This window comes from Lepus europaeus, chromosome 13, assembly GCF_033115175.1.
Source record: "Lepus europaeus isolate LE1 chromosome 13, mLepTim1.pri, whole genome shotgun sequence".
NCBI classification, from domain to species: Eukaryota; Metazoa; Chordata; class Mammalia; order Lagomorpha; family Leporidae; genus Lepus; species Lepus europaeus.
The window spans coordinates 90,874,461-90,888,895 of NC_084839.1; the positions used below are offsets into that span (position 1 = coordinate 90,874,461).

The 14,435-nt window shown below is 44.7% G+C and overlaps 1 protein-coding gene across 3 annotated transcripts in view; it reads left to right on the plus strand.

Annotated features, from left to right (window-relative positions):
• IL1R1 (interleukin 1 receptor type 1) overlaps positions 1-14,435 on the plus strand; it is a 79,792-nt gene that overhangs the window by 624 nt on the left and 64,733 nt on the right. For 2 of the 3 annotated variants that reach the window (XM_062210021.1, XM_062210018.1), the window contains exon 2: positions 7,962-8,042. The exons of the other annotated variant lie outside the window; for it this stretch is intronic. The gene's annotated coding sequence lies outside the window, so the exon portion shown is untranslated. The remainder of the gene's footprint in view (positions 1-7,961; positions 8,043-14,435) is intronic. 3 annotated transcript variants of the gene reach the window in all.

Genomic DNA, 14,435 nt, shown 5'->3' on the forward strand with positions numbered 1-14,435 from the left:
ATTGGAAACACAATCTTCCCACCACGGGATGTGGTATTAGAATTGGGACACATTGATCCCTTTCCAGTAAGCTTCACTGGGCCGGAGGAGCCTAATCTCACTCCTTGTTTGACTGAAGGATTGTACTGTTACTAACAGGCATCCATTGCTTGCATTTAAAGCGATAGTGCATTGCCTTGGCGAGAGTTGGACATGATTCCTGCAAGAAGGGCTTAGAATGTCATCATAAAAGCATACACGTGGTTTTTCCATCAGCTCTGCATTTTTTTTTAAAAAGACTTAATTATTTTATTTGAAAGTCAGAGTTACACAGAGAGAAGGAGAGGCAGAGACAGAGAGAGGTCTTCCATCCACTGGTTCACTCCCCAACTGGCTGCAACGGCCAGAGTGGCACTGATCTGAAGCCAGGAGCTTCTTCTGGGTCTTCCCATGCAGGTGCAGGGGCCCAAGCACTTGGGCCATCTTCTACTGCTTTCCCAGGCCATAGCAGAGAGCTGGACCAGAAGTGGAGCAGCCAGGACTTGAACCTGTGCCCATATGGGATGCCGGCACTGCAGGCTGAGGCTTTACCCACTACACCACGGCACCGGCCTCAAGCCTTTGCAAATGTTATACCAATAGTTACAGAGATTATTTTCGGTGTGCTTGTGTGTGTGTGTTACAAACACTGCTTGTATTTTTTACTGGATACCTTGAGCTCCATCATTCTTTGCAATGGTGTCATGGGAAGGAATACAAAAATGGGACAGGAGCTGAAAGAATAAGGAAAGGAGATCACACAACCAGAGAACACCATGAGATTTACCCTTCCATCCAACTTGATAGTAATTCCATACTGCTCTTGTGCAAAAATGCTAGTTTTGCACTGTTTGTGAGAGTGTGACACTCTGGGTAGCAGGAAAAGATGGCTCAAATGAGGCAGCTGGGACCAGAGAGCTCTGTGGGTCACAGCATTCACCCAACAGGCAGCTGGGGGACAGTGACAGGTGCAGCTGGGGCACAGTGACAGGTGCGTCTCGTGCGGAGGATTTGCGGTCATGGTGAATGTGTTGATCTTTTGAGAGAAAGCTGCCCAGAGAGGGTCCAGAATACTTCTTGGGATGCATTTGAACTTCTGAACAGGGTGCTGGCTTTCAAAGATTTGTACAGTCTTTCTTAATGCAGCAGGCAGTTGTTAATCTTTGAACTCACAAACCCTGTTGCATGCAAGCCCATTAGTTTACTGAGGAGAAGACCTCGATGGGCATGGTCAAGGAATACTGAAGACCCACTTCTAAAATGCATCTTAAAAATGGACGCCAACACGGCATCCCACATTGTGGTGCGGTGGGTGAAGCTGCAGCTCCCTAGGCGGGCATTCCATATGGGAGTGCCAGTTTGGATCCTGTCTATAATGCTTTGAGCCAGATTTCTGCTAATGTGCCTGGGAAGACAGTGAAAGATGGTCCCAGTGCTTGGGTCCCTGGCACCTCTGTGGGCAACCCAGATGCAGTTCCCAGCTCCTGCCTGTGGCCTGGCCCACCTTGGGCCATTGAGGTTATTTGGGGAGTAAACTAGCTGTTAGAAGACCTCTCTCCCTCTCTCTTTCTCTCTGCCTTTCAAGTAAATCAATAAGTAAATCTTTAAAAAAATGTATGTCAATAACACATGCTCATTGTGAAAAAAGTAAACATTTTAAAAAGAATACCCATGGGCCAGCGCCGCGGCTCACTAGGCTAATCCTCTACCTGCGGCGCCGCTACTCTGGGTTGTGGTCCTTGTTGGGGCGCCGGTTCTGTCCTGGTTGCTCCTCTTCCAGTCCAGCTCTCTGCTGTGGCCTGGGAAGGCAGTGGAGGATGGCCCAGGTCCTTGGGCCCTGCACCCTCATGGGAGACCAGGAGGAAGCACCTGGCTCCTGGCTTTGGATTGGTGCAGCGCCAGCTGTAGCGGCCATTTGGGGTGGTGAACCAACGGAAGGAAGCCCTTTCTGTCTCTCTCTCTCACTGTCTAACTCTGCCTGTCACAAAATAAAATAAAACAAAAAGAATACCCATGGATAAATTTAAAAGTGAAAAATAAAGAGACACACACCACTGTGAAATAAGCACAAGAACAATTTTGGTGAGTATGTGTTTTCTTTGAATGCGTTTACATTTGGAAGGAATGTTCTCATCCAGGTTGAGACCTGGCCTCTCAGCAATGTATTGTAAGCATCTTGTGGGGGCAGTGACTTTCCTTTCACAGAGGGTTTTCCATTTTATCACACAACTCTGAAATCTTACCCATAGGTATTTGATGGTTTTCTTGTCCACTATTAACAATACTGAAACTGATATCCCTGCAGCGACATCTTTGCCTCTCTTAATGAGCATTTCCCTGGGATAAATTCCTGGAAGTGGAACTGTAGAAGCAAAGGGTTTGAACATGTTTAAAGCTCTTAAACCCTGCTGTTAAATGAATTAACTCTGGGCTGTTAATTTCTATGTCCATCAGCACTGTATGAATGCCATTTCCCAACATTCTTTCTCACCAGCATAGATTTTATCTTTTTTTTTTTCAACAGGGTGCTAATCTGACAAATGGTGCAAGATATTTTGTTGTCTTAATTTACCTTAGAGAAACCTTTTATTAAAACCTTTTGACTTCCTATTATTTCCCTCTGCCTGCAGGTTCTCATCTCTTTTGGTTATTCATTGCCAAACACAAAAAGTCTCTCCTCTTACAGTAACTTCTGCCAACCTAGTTTCTGAGGTCTGTGACCTCATTTGACATCTCTCAGAAGGTCTGGGAGACAGTGTGGGGAAATCAGATGCTCTTCCTCTGAATTTTTACTGCCTGAACCACCTGAAACAAGCCTCTCTTTATGATTTTATTACCTGTTCAGGTATAAAATTTAGAAAGAAAGCCTGTCTTAGCCATTCCACAAGATCATACTGAGAATGCAAGGAGAGAGGCTAGAGGATGCCTTTTGAATTTTTTTTAAAGCTGGATGGTAAAATTATTGTTGTTGTTGTCGTCAATGTATCTTAATCTTCAAAATGCATGGGTTCTGGGAGCTGCGAGCTGAAATTTCAGTGGTACCTGCTAATTCGAATCTGGAAATGCACATGTCTTGGTTCTCAGATTCAGCTGCAGACTTGGTGAGCTCCAGCAGCTGGCAGACACATTGTTTTGTTGCTCATTTATCCATATGCCCAGGGGCCAAGTGCCCTCCTTCTCACATTGCTTTGCCATCGTCCACGGTGCACGTCCTGGTGCACCAAGAGTTCCTCAAAGGCAGGGCCTGGTGTGGGGTCTGATGCCCCGTGGGAGAGCCCCATGAATGTGTCTGCCATGAGTCAAGGCAAGGGGAGACAGAAGGACTTTCACACAGCTCTGCAGAGGAAGGAACATTCCAAAAAGAGGAATTAGAAGATTTAAAAGAAAAAAAAATCAACCCAAATGGAGCTCTTCTGGGGAAAATGGATATGTTGTTTAGCTTAGTTTGATCAGGCTTCATTTTTATGGAATAAGTCTTAAAACACAATCCAGAGTAGAACCAGGAAACCAGAGAGTGCAGGCTCTGTGAGTGCAGGTGGCGTGGTCGTGGCGTGGATGTGGCGTGGATGTGGTGTGGATGTGGCGTGGACGTGTCGTGGATTTGCACAACTGCAAGGTGGGGCGTAGCTCATCACTCTGACCTCCATGCAGTCCTGGGCTGTAAGAATCAAGACCACACTGATGTAACAGTGGTTTGAACGTCATACTGAGTATAACAGGAAGAGCTGATACCTAATAGAGCACTTACCGTGTGTGAGACCTGGTGCTGAGCACTGCTCCCCTGGAGTAATTTTAATCCGGTTTTGCTGATCAGGAGACCGAGGCGCAGGAGAAGTGATGCTTGAAGTCACACGAGTTTTTGGTAGAGAGCTGGGATTCCCGGTGCAGCCAGCCTCCTGCTGGAGCCCATGGCAAGTGAGAGCAGGTCTCCCTGAGCCACAGAGACAGTGCGTGGTTTGGAGGGCTGTTGCTTCTGGTTGTGCTGTTGACTGGGGAATAGAGTTACTATTCATAAACTCCTCACTAAGGAACAGACACTGTTTGGGGTTCTTTCCATATGTTGTTCCTAGGCTTTCTTACTACCTTGTATGGTTGGTGCAGGATTAAAAACAAAACAAAGCAAAACTAAACAAAACTATAACCAAAACACAAAATGCTCCAAAACCCAAAACAATTTGAGCACTGACATGACCCCACAAGTCTGCGGTTCAATATACATAAACTTTGTTTCACCCCCCAAATAATTAAGATATTACCTTCAGGCTAATTCATGAAACAAATAAGTTTTATGTTTAGACTTGTGCCTTATTTCCAGATCCTTCATTATGTGTGTGCAAATACCCCAAAGGGGAAAAAAAAATCCAAAATTCGAGAAACTTCTGGGGCCAGACATTCCAAAGGTGGGATACTCATTGTGCATCCTTATTCTAGCTGTAGGCCCAGACAAGCCACGACCCTGGAAAGTTCAGTAAGTGGTCCAAAGTTGCCAACTGGAGAGGAGAGATCCATCAGTCTAAACGCAGTCTATTTTACTTAGCTTCTAAATTCACTGGTCACACTCATAGTCTGGCTTCTTGCTAATGTAGACCCTGGAAAAGAACAATGATGGCTCTAGTAGTTGGCTTCCTGCCACCAATGTGGAAGTCCTGGGCTGAGTTCCTGGGTCCCAACATTGAACCCCTACTATTGTGGGCATTTGGGTAGTGAACCAGTGGGTGGGAGCTCATAGTCTCTATTTCTGTCTCTCATTTTTTTTTTTTAAAAAGAACATAGTATAAGAGGAAATTTTGCTTATTTTTTGGCTAAACCATTCCATAATATTTTGAAATTTTTTAATTCTCCAAGTGCATGATAGATGGTTTGTTTACTTTTGGACAGACTCACAGTTTAGAAGGCCACTCAGTATGGTCACTCTTTCTTTCCTCCAACCATCCTCTTCCCCTCTTTCTTACCCATAAATATTATTAGTAGCTTCTTGTATAAGGGATCTTGGGAAAGTTCATGGAAAATGCATTTTGGAAATATTACTGTGGGTTTCAAAAGTTTTTTTGCATCACAATAAATTTATCTTTTAATTCTACCTTCCATGAACTTTTACAAGCATTTCCTGCGGCCTCTTTCACATTAATGGTGTCCACTGTTCTGCACTTCGCTCCACTCTGTGTCCACTGTGCTTCATTTTTGACCTTTTGGTAGATCTCTACGTTGTTTACGATCTTAGATTGTTTCAACCAGTGTTGTAATGAATGTAGCATTTTGCAGAAGCCCGAGTTAGTGCATCTGTTGGCTAAATTCCCAGAAGTGGAACTTCTGAGTCAAATGCTCTGTGCATTTGTGATGTTCACATCTATCGCACAGTGGCTCATCCACCCCTCCCCAGGTTAGACCAATGAACACCCCGGCCAGGAATGTCAGAGAGAACATTCTCCCGCATGCTTGTCAACACCACATACCAGCAAGCAGATTTCTGTTAAACTGTAGTCATTTTAGACGGGAAAGAGGTGAACTCAGTTTAAATTTTTCCTGTCTCATATTATGGCTGAGATGGGCATCTGTCCCCTGAGTTTAAAATCATTTGTGGTCATCACATTCATTCACTCGGCAGTTGTTTTCAGCCACGGGTAAGGAGAGCTTGCTTGTTACAAGCTAGGTAGCTGCTGCTTGAGTCAGTGCCTGTTGCAATAGGCACCAGGAGAAAGGGATGGCTGCTGACAATGCAACTAATGGGCCAAGATACACATTAGCTGGGTGATCAGGGCTCCTGGGGGTGAAGGACCGAGGTGTGGGGTACGAAAAGGAACCCGATAGCAGAGGGCAAGGGGACAGAAGCCTACATGTGCTGTTTGAAGAGCAGGAAGCGGATCTAGGTGTGGGTGGTGCCGGGAATGGGAGGGAGGTTCACAGTGAGCTGGAGGCAGAGGCCGAGGCCGAATCATGGTATTTGGATTTTAATGTGAGTTTCTGGTAGATTTTGGGTCATGTGCTGAGCTGAGAGAGCTAGAGTCTGCCAACTCTTTCCTTTTAGGTTGTGGTGATAACAGGGAGGCACGGTTCCTGTGGACAAGCAAATGTCAAACTTTGTTCAATTTGACCTGAGAACATGACAGGGACGACATTGGGTACGGAGCCGGCACCCAGGGTGCTGTGTCTTGTGCCCAGCCCTGGGCTCAGTGTGAGACAAGCGACAAAGCTTTGCCTGAATATGGCCATGAAGACATTTTACAAAAGTACCTCCTGCTTCTCCCAGAAATAAAATTGGGTTCACAAAGAGCTTTCTCATTCACTGTGGACATGTACTGTTGAATTCACTGATCACTGGACATGTTCTTAATGTGTGACCCGTGCTAGGGACAGTAGGAGGAGAGAAGGTGGAAGGGGAAATGAGAAGTTGAAGAAGGTCAGTTGCAGCTTTGGTCTAGTTGCAAACTTGCATCCAACGTCAACAGAGAAAGCCAGGAAGAGGACAGCCAAGAGGAACTCAACTCTGGCCTTCCAGTAAGGGCCGCTGGGAAATCTGCCCTGCGGACTGCTTTGTGCTAGTAAGTTCTTCAGGGACCTGAGCCAGGAGAGAGTTGCAGATGGAGCTTCCCTTCTATCCTGTGCTTTCAGGTGTGATGGGGTCATTATTCTAGGTTGAGGGGTGAAGAGTTGAGAACTTTTCTCAGGACTTCTCAGTAGGCACAAGGTGGAGCTGAGACTGCTCTCTCCCTTGAATGAGGCCATGGATCTCTGTGCTCTGGAAATAGAGCAAAATCCCCAATAATTCTCATTTGTAGGAAGGCATAGAAGAGAACTTCTCTCTCGTCTGCGTGTCATCTTTTGTTCTGGTCCCTTTGGTTCCGTGGTTATGGGGCCACTTATCAATCTGTAGAATTTGCTGGACTCTGCGGAAGTGCACATGGAGTGGATGCCTCTAAACCCAAAGATGCTTCCATCTTGGGAAAAAGCACAGGATACTGAGCCAAAATGTTGTTGACTCAATGCTCAGGATCTCCGCAGGGCAAAACTGTCTTCAATGGTCCTTTGTGGTCAGATCGAAGTGGGGGTTAATGTGCGTATGTGGGTGTGGTGGTGTTTGGGATGAAGACCTCGGCACTGGCCTCCTGAGGAGTGTTGATGGAACTGGTTTCCATGGATACAGGAACATAGGGCAGGATGTGGGAGACTGCATGGTCAGCCAACACTTCTGTGAGCTTTGCGTCTGGTTCAGGACAAAGAGAGCAGGGCTTGCTTCTGAGAAGGAAGAGCCCCACAGGTTGAATTCCAGGTGCTCAACCCAGCCGCGACTGCCTCAAGCAAAGCCAACGTGGTGTGGGGATGTCAAGTGACAGTGCCAGGTAAAGAGGTAGCACAAGGAATACTTACCAAACAAAAGTCCAAAACATTTAGAACATTGGAAATGCGTCTATGCTAATTATAAACTAAAATAAGTATTTTAGGATTCAGAGATTTTTTTTTTAAATTTACTTTCTCTTTATTCAAGAGAGAGACAGAGATTTTCCTGCAGAGAGATTTTGCTTCACTCCCCAAATGCTCACAACAGCTGAGGGCTGAGCTAGGCAGAAGCGGGGATGTAGGAACTCAATCCAGGTCTCCCATATGGATGACAGGGACCCAGGCAGCTACCATCTGCTGCCTCCTAGCAAGAAGCTGGAATTGAAAGTAGAGCCAGAACTGGAGCCCTGGAACTCTGAAATGGGATGGTGACATCCCACTTGGCATCGTAACCACTACACCAAATGCCTGTTTCCAGGGATTCAGAGATGTTTTGCAAAACCAATAGACTGAATGTTTGCATTCCTCACACCTGTCATCCCCAAATTCATATGTTGAAACACCAGGAGGTGGTTCCTTTGGGAGAGAATGAAGTTAATTCGTTAACCATGCAGGGGATCAGCGCTTTATATAAGAGGCCAGAGAACTGAGAGCTGTATTTCTGCCAGGTCCAGATACCTGAAGGAGCGAGCCATCTGCAAACCAAGACTCGGGCCCTCACCAGCCGTGGATCTACAGCTTCCAGAACGGTGAGAAATAAACGCTTACTGTCTTGAACGGACTAAGACATTCTGTCCCATCAGCACATGACTATGGAATGACTAGCTTCAAGACTTAAATTCCTGTAAGGGCTTCAGCCAGTGTTATGGCTGAGTATTACCTGAATCAATGAATGAATTGAGTGATGGGATTGCTTTAGAATTAGGGGATGGCCCACTTGTGCCTTTTGGGGAATGTTTGCCTCTCTTATCACTCAGGGGAAAGCATTGGAAGTGAACACAATTATGGGTTATGCTTTTTTTTTTTTTTTCTGAAGACATTGAGCTTCTTGGTGCTGTGTCCTTTCTCGGTTGAGGTCAGCAGTGCTGCTTTTGATCACTGGAGCCGCCCAGACATTTATACCAATGACATATTCCAACAATGGCCACAAAACCAACACAAAGCCACAATTAGGCCCCCAAAGATTGATGTGGTTTCTCTCATTCATTTCCCGGAGTTAGTGAGAGAACAGAACTTGACTGGAAATCCTGGGTCACTATTCTTAGACTTTTTACGGGCTGCAATTTTATTTGTGGGAACTCTTGATCTCACTGGCTCTGCTCTTGGCTGGCTGGCAGCTGTGCACACTCCGGGGCTGTCCCAACAGCACCCAGCCTCCCTGCCCAGCCCACCGCCTCACCTGGCAGTTCTAGAATGAATAAGGATCAACAGTCATTTACATCCTTCCTGCTCTAGCTGGGAACTCTACACGCCTTACCTGTGTTCCTTCCGCGGGTTTGATTATTTTCTATTTGTTCCTAAGGAAACTGAGGCTGTAGGTGAGTTTCTTCATGTTGTAGCAAATAAATAACAAGAGAGGATCTGAATGAGGGTCTGTAGAGCTTCCAAACCTCCTTACATGTCACTGTGCTGACATAAGGAGACATACGAAGGGAAACACAAGTTTAGTGGTTCTTTTAAATAAGTACAGATGCTCTTCCACTTAGCATGGGTTATGCCTTGATGAACCCGTCATCAGTTGAAATTGTTGTTAAGTCCCAAATGTATTGAATCCATCTGACCTAGAAAACATCCTTGCTTAGTTCCACAGTACACTGTAGAGCATGGGCATGGGTTATTTTGTGTTGTGACCATGGGGCTGACCAGGGAGCTGCTGCTGCTACTGCCCAGTATCACCAGAGAGGAGCAGAGTACATTGTATTCACCCAGGAAAAGATCCCAATTCCATACTCCAAGTATGTTTTCTAGTGCATGCATTTTGCTTTTGTACCACGGTAAGTTGAAAAATCCTAAGTAGAACCGTTTAAGTGAGTAACTGTCTGCGTTAGTAATAGTTTTTTTTTTTTTTTTTTCCCTGGGTGCTAAGGGTTTTCAAAGTCCATTCAGGTCAAGCCTAGGATCCAGGCTCCCTTCTTCCACTTCTAAGAGCTATCATCCAAACGGACCCGTCAGCTAGTTTTTACAAAAGGTATCATATGCAAGCATTACCTTTTAGTACCTGAAATTATCAGTAGGTAATATTTAAGCCCAAATTAATACAAATGAAATATACATAACAGTAAAGTACAAATTCAAGTAGGAACTCAGTAGGTATTCTCTGGAACAATTAAACACTCTGTTTCAGTAGGTGGGAGAAACCCTGTTTCACAAATAGTGTCACCTGTGTGTTAAAGAATAATCCATAAAACTATATGCGAAGGTTCATAGGATTTTTTTTCCTAAAGGGAAAATGCATAATTATAGTCAGTGGTGGTCACATTTGAATAGAAATGAATTTGAATTAAAAAAGATCTCGTGTGAACTTGCCATGCCTACGTCTCTGAATCCGTTTCCTCAAGGTTTCAGCATTTCTCTAGATTAACACCGTGGGTTCCTGAGCTGACTCATAAGGAGGAGAAGAGACATTTTTGCTGGTGTTAAGAATGTGGGAAATCACACCCAACATCACTCCCCGGGCTTGAATATTTATCAGCCTCAAACTCAGAGGTTTATCTAACTGCAGGATCAGAATTCCAAACTTTTTGCCCAGGGTTTAAAATTGTTATAAATATTGGTGAGGTCATATGAATCATCTTTAGAAACTAGATTCATAAGATAGTGAGAAATGCTGAGGGCTGGGGTAGAGGCCAGCACTGGCTTTATTCTGGAACAGATGTCCAGTTGGTAGGTTCTTATTTACGGAAACCTGGTGGATGTGAATAAGTCCGTGTAGCTGAACTGTCTTGCGAGCCTGACCCTTGTCTGCCGGGTCAGCATGAAAATGAACATTTATTACCTTGGTGATCCTACTCAACGACATGTGCAAAAGATCACATTCTGCTGAAAAGAATCATTCTCTGGCTACAGCCCACAGTTGACCACCCTGGCCACATATGGGAGGCACCTGGGATACCTTCACACTACTGATGCCTGAACTCCCACTCCCAGAGGTTTATGGGACGGGTTTGGATACAGCCCGGATTTTTTTTTTTTTTTTAAACTCCTCCAGGTGATTGTACTGTGCAGCTAGGGTGCATGGTTTGTTTAGGAACCATTGGTTCAGAAACAAGACAGCCATCAAGCCGGTAAATCACCCAAGTAAACAAGAAGCTGGCTGGATCAAGATTGCCCAGAACGATTGCCAAATCCTGCCTCCTGGGGGAGTTGAGGTCCAGGTCCCAGAAATCCTTTTCACTGGAAGTTAACAAAGACTCTTTACCAAATAAGTGTGCTTTCAATTTTCTAAGCCTCTGTGGACACAATTAGACTAAAACGTAGGCACTTCCATTCATGTGGCAAATGTTCAAGGCAGCTGTGGTCAAGTTCTAGTCACTGGATCTTGAGCCTGCCTTTAAGCATGGCAACTGGGCAGCAGAAGAGAGAGGAGTTCAAGCAAGACCAAGTAGGGGCTGATGAGTGCCAGGGGACAGGGCAGGGTGCAGAGCCAAGGTTTCAGAGGACTGGGACATAGTTGCTGATTTATCCTGGTTGGAGAGGTGGGAAAAGGTGGCATGATATTTAGGAAGCAGAGGGAGAAAGACAGGCTGGTGTCCTGTCTGGAGTTGCCTGCATGAGCAAGGGAAGAGCTAGGGATGGCAGAAATTGGCCAGGGCATGGGTCTGTAATATACACGGATGCATCAAAGGCAAGGAAAGAAACATGTTCAAAAAAGATGGGGTAAGAGGAGTTAAAGGAGGGTCTGGGATGCTAGACTGAGTGATCTGGGCTCTATTCAGGAGGCACTGGGGAACCCTTGCTGGCAGATTTTGACGACCAAGGTTGAAGCAAAAAGCAAACAGGGGCTTGCCAGGTGCAGCTTCCCCATCAAATTGTTTAGAAGAAAAGTGTGGTTTGGCCTCGTTGTTTGGTTTTAGCAAGGTGGAAAGGAAGCCCATATAGGTAGAGTTGACAGCTGCACCAGGTGAATTATGCCAGCAGAGTTTAGCCTCTCCAATGCACTGGGGCCTTGCTCGTCTCCCCTTTTCTCTAATTTCTAACACATTCATTGTCCCTACTCAACCTCCTTTCTGAGAATGAAGCTTAAGACATTTCTCCCTCCCCTGCCACCACATGATCTTGGTGTTGCAAGTATTAGCAGCGAAACCCTGACGATGAAAAGACAGAGCTGTTCCGGGGTGGGATGGTGAGCTCAGTTTTGGCCAAATTGATTCTTGAGTTAGTAAGGTGACTGCTTCTCATTTTCTTTCTTTCTTTTTTTTTTTTTTCATTTTCTTTTTAAAATAGAAAAATAAAGTTTAAGGATCAGGCAGATTTCGGCAGAAGGGGCCGACACGTCCCCAGGTGATATTGCTGGATTGATTTTATCGTCTAAACACTCTTCCATGTATTCTGAGAATCTCATTTACGGGAAAGTTTGTAAATGCTGCTGGTGATTCAGCCTAAGAGGGGAGCAGAGAGAGATCAACTTCTCTAAAGTCCAGATCCCTAAGTCTGATATTAAAATGTCAATATTGGTGTATAGAGGGCTTTGCACTGGGTTGCAAATGTGAAAGGATTAAAAACAATTTGAAGGAGAGTAGGCCACTGTTCTGAAAACTCTCTAGGTTGACTTCCTCCATTGAAGGAAACAGTTGAACTCATGTTCTCAGATTTCCTATACAGGGTCCCTGTTTTCTTCCTGACCAGGCTAATCTTTTCCTAGGTAAAATTTGCATATCTATAGTTTCTCAGTTCTGCTTCTTAGTGTTCTTATGTTAATCCACAGTCCCCTTGCGATGATTAAGTCTGAATGAATCAATGATCAATGAGGAAGAAAAAAAGATCCCTTCGTAAAAGGTGATGCTAATTCCACATGAATCTTAGCTAAGTGATAAAAACACAAAATATTGCAAGGTCCCGGTTTTTAAAACATTGGACAAGACTGTGCCATATGCTCATGAAACCCCCTGTCCAGTTTTGGATGGGGATGGCATGTTTATGTTATTTAGGGTATGTCTGACATTGTAGTGCTTTTTATGTCTGTCTTTAGGGTGACTAAATAGCATAGCAAGCATCGGCTATGTGCTGATGGCCACATCAAGCCTGCCATGTGTGTTTTCACCATCCTGCAACGTGGGTATCATCATCCCCAAGAACAGATGAGGGGATGGAGGCTAATGAAGTGCAGGTGGCTGGGGGCCACCTGGGGCTTCTGTTAGTAAGTTAGTGCTCTTTGTGCGTGGACCTTGGTTGTTTAGCTGACTCACAGACATTGCAAAATAAACATGGCTGCTGTTTATTTGCTTCCCACTGCTTTGATCATTAAGTAGTTGTCAGTAGTTCTGAACCAAAAGGGCTGTTTTTGAATTACCATCCCTGCTTTCTTCTGGCGTGTTCTCTGCTTATTTATTTGTTTAGACGAATCTCATTTTGTTCCGTAGAGAACATAAGGCAGCTTGTTTCTTGTTGAAATATGTGTGCAGGTCTGTACAGTCCTGCTGGGGGTGCGCAAAGTGGATTTCTCAGAAATAGGGGGTGTGTGTGGGAATGCTGCTGGGCAGGAGTCATGTACTCTGGCCATTGTTCCCAGCACTTGAGTCTCAAGAGTTACCCTCATTATTAGGACCTTGGAAAAGGACCAAAGCTGCTACCTCCTGGGAGTTCTTCATCAAAATTAGTCCTTTGTCATGGCAAATAATGGGTTGTAAAGTAACAAGAAATATATATATATATATATATATATATATATATATATATTTATCAAAGTATTTCAAAAAGTTAATGGAAAATATGTGTCATGAAAAAACTATGCATGGGTTTGAATTTTTCAGACTAAAAAAATCTGTAATAACTATCTTTTAATTCCATTTTCGATGAAGCTTTTAAGTACCCTCATACATATAAGGGTGTGCGTGCACACACACGTACACACATCTATCTATGTATAAACACACATATCTAATGACATATTAAGAACCATGTCTCTAGGCCTGGTTGTTATCAGAGAGCTCCTGATCCCTTGAGATTTCTTGGGTGTTTGATCTTCTTAATTCTCATTCTTGGTGGGTTCCTCGATGGGGCCATTCCCTAGAAAGATCAAGTCGTGATTAGAGCTGTGCAGATTTCAGCTGTAACACCCTAAGCTTTGGCAAGGGGCATAGGGCTGGAGATTGAGTTGAGCGTCAATCATGTCCAAGGAATGAAGCTGCCATCAAAATCCCAGACTTCAAGATTCAGAGTTTCTGGGTTACTGAGCCCATGGAGAGCAGCCCACATGAAGAGGGCATGGAACTCTGTCCCTTCCCATATACCTTCCCCTGTGCATCTCTGCATCTGGCTGCTCCTCTGTGTTCTTCACAGTAACCTTTAGTGTATATATAAAACAGGAACCATGAGAGTTTCCCCAAATTCTGTGAGCTGCATATGATTGAACCTAAAGAGGGGATCGTGGGAAGCCTGACTGGCAGCGTTTGGAAGCATAGGTGACAATCTGGCACTTGTAGCTGGTGACAGAAGTACAAAACAGTCTTGTGAGACTCAGCCTTTATCCTCTGGGTTAAGGGCTATCATTGTCAGAACTGAGTTGAATTGAGCTTTAGGGCAGGCACTGGTGATGGAGAATCACTTCTTGGGGAAAAACACCCCTATATACCTACGTCCTTGCACATGTAGTCACAGATGTGTAAGTGTGAAAAATGAAAAATTGTAAATTGTTGGTATTTATTGATGTCCCATATATTTTTAGATTGCTCAAACTAAGTATGCGGCTCTCCAAGGGGCCCAGAAAGCAGTTAGGGCATGAGAATGCTAAAAACCTCACGCTGAAGCTGACCGGTCCCTTGCTTTCAGTAACTCAAGCACACCTAGCTAAAACATAAGCTCTTCAAAAGCATTCCTTTGTCCAGGGAGAGTTTTCCACTTCACAACACTTCAGATGACCTGGTGTAGTTGGGAGTGTTTACTATGGAAACCAAATTGCTCTCCTGTTGGTGTGCGGAAAATTA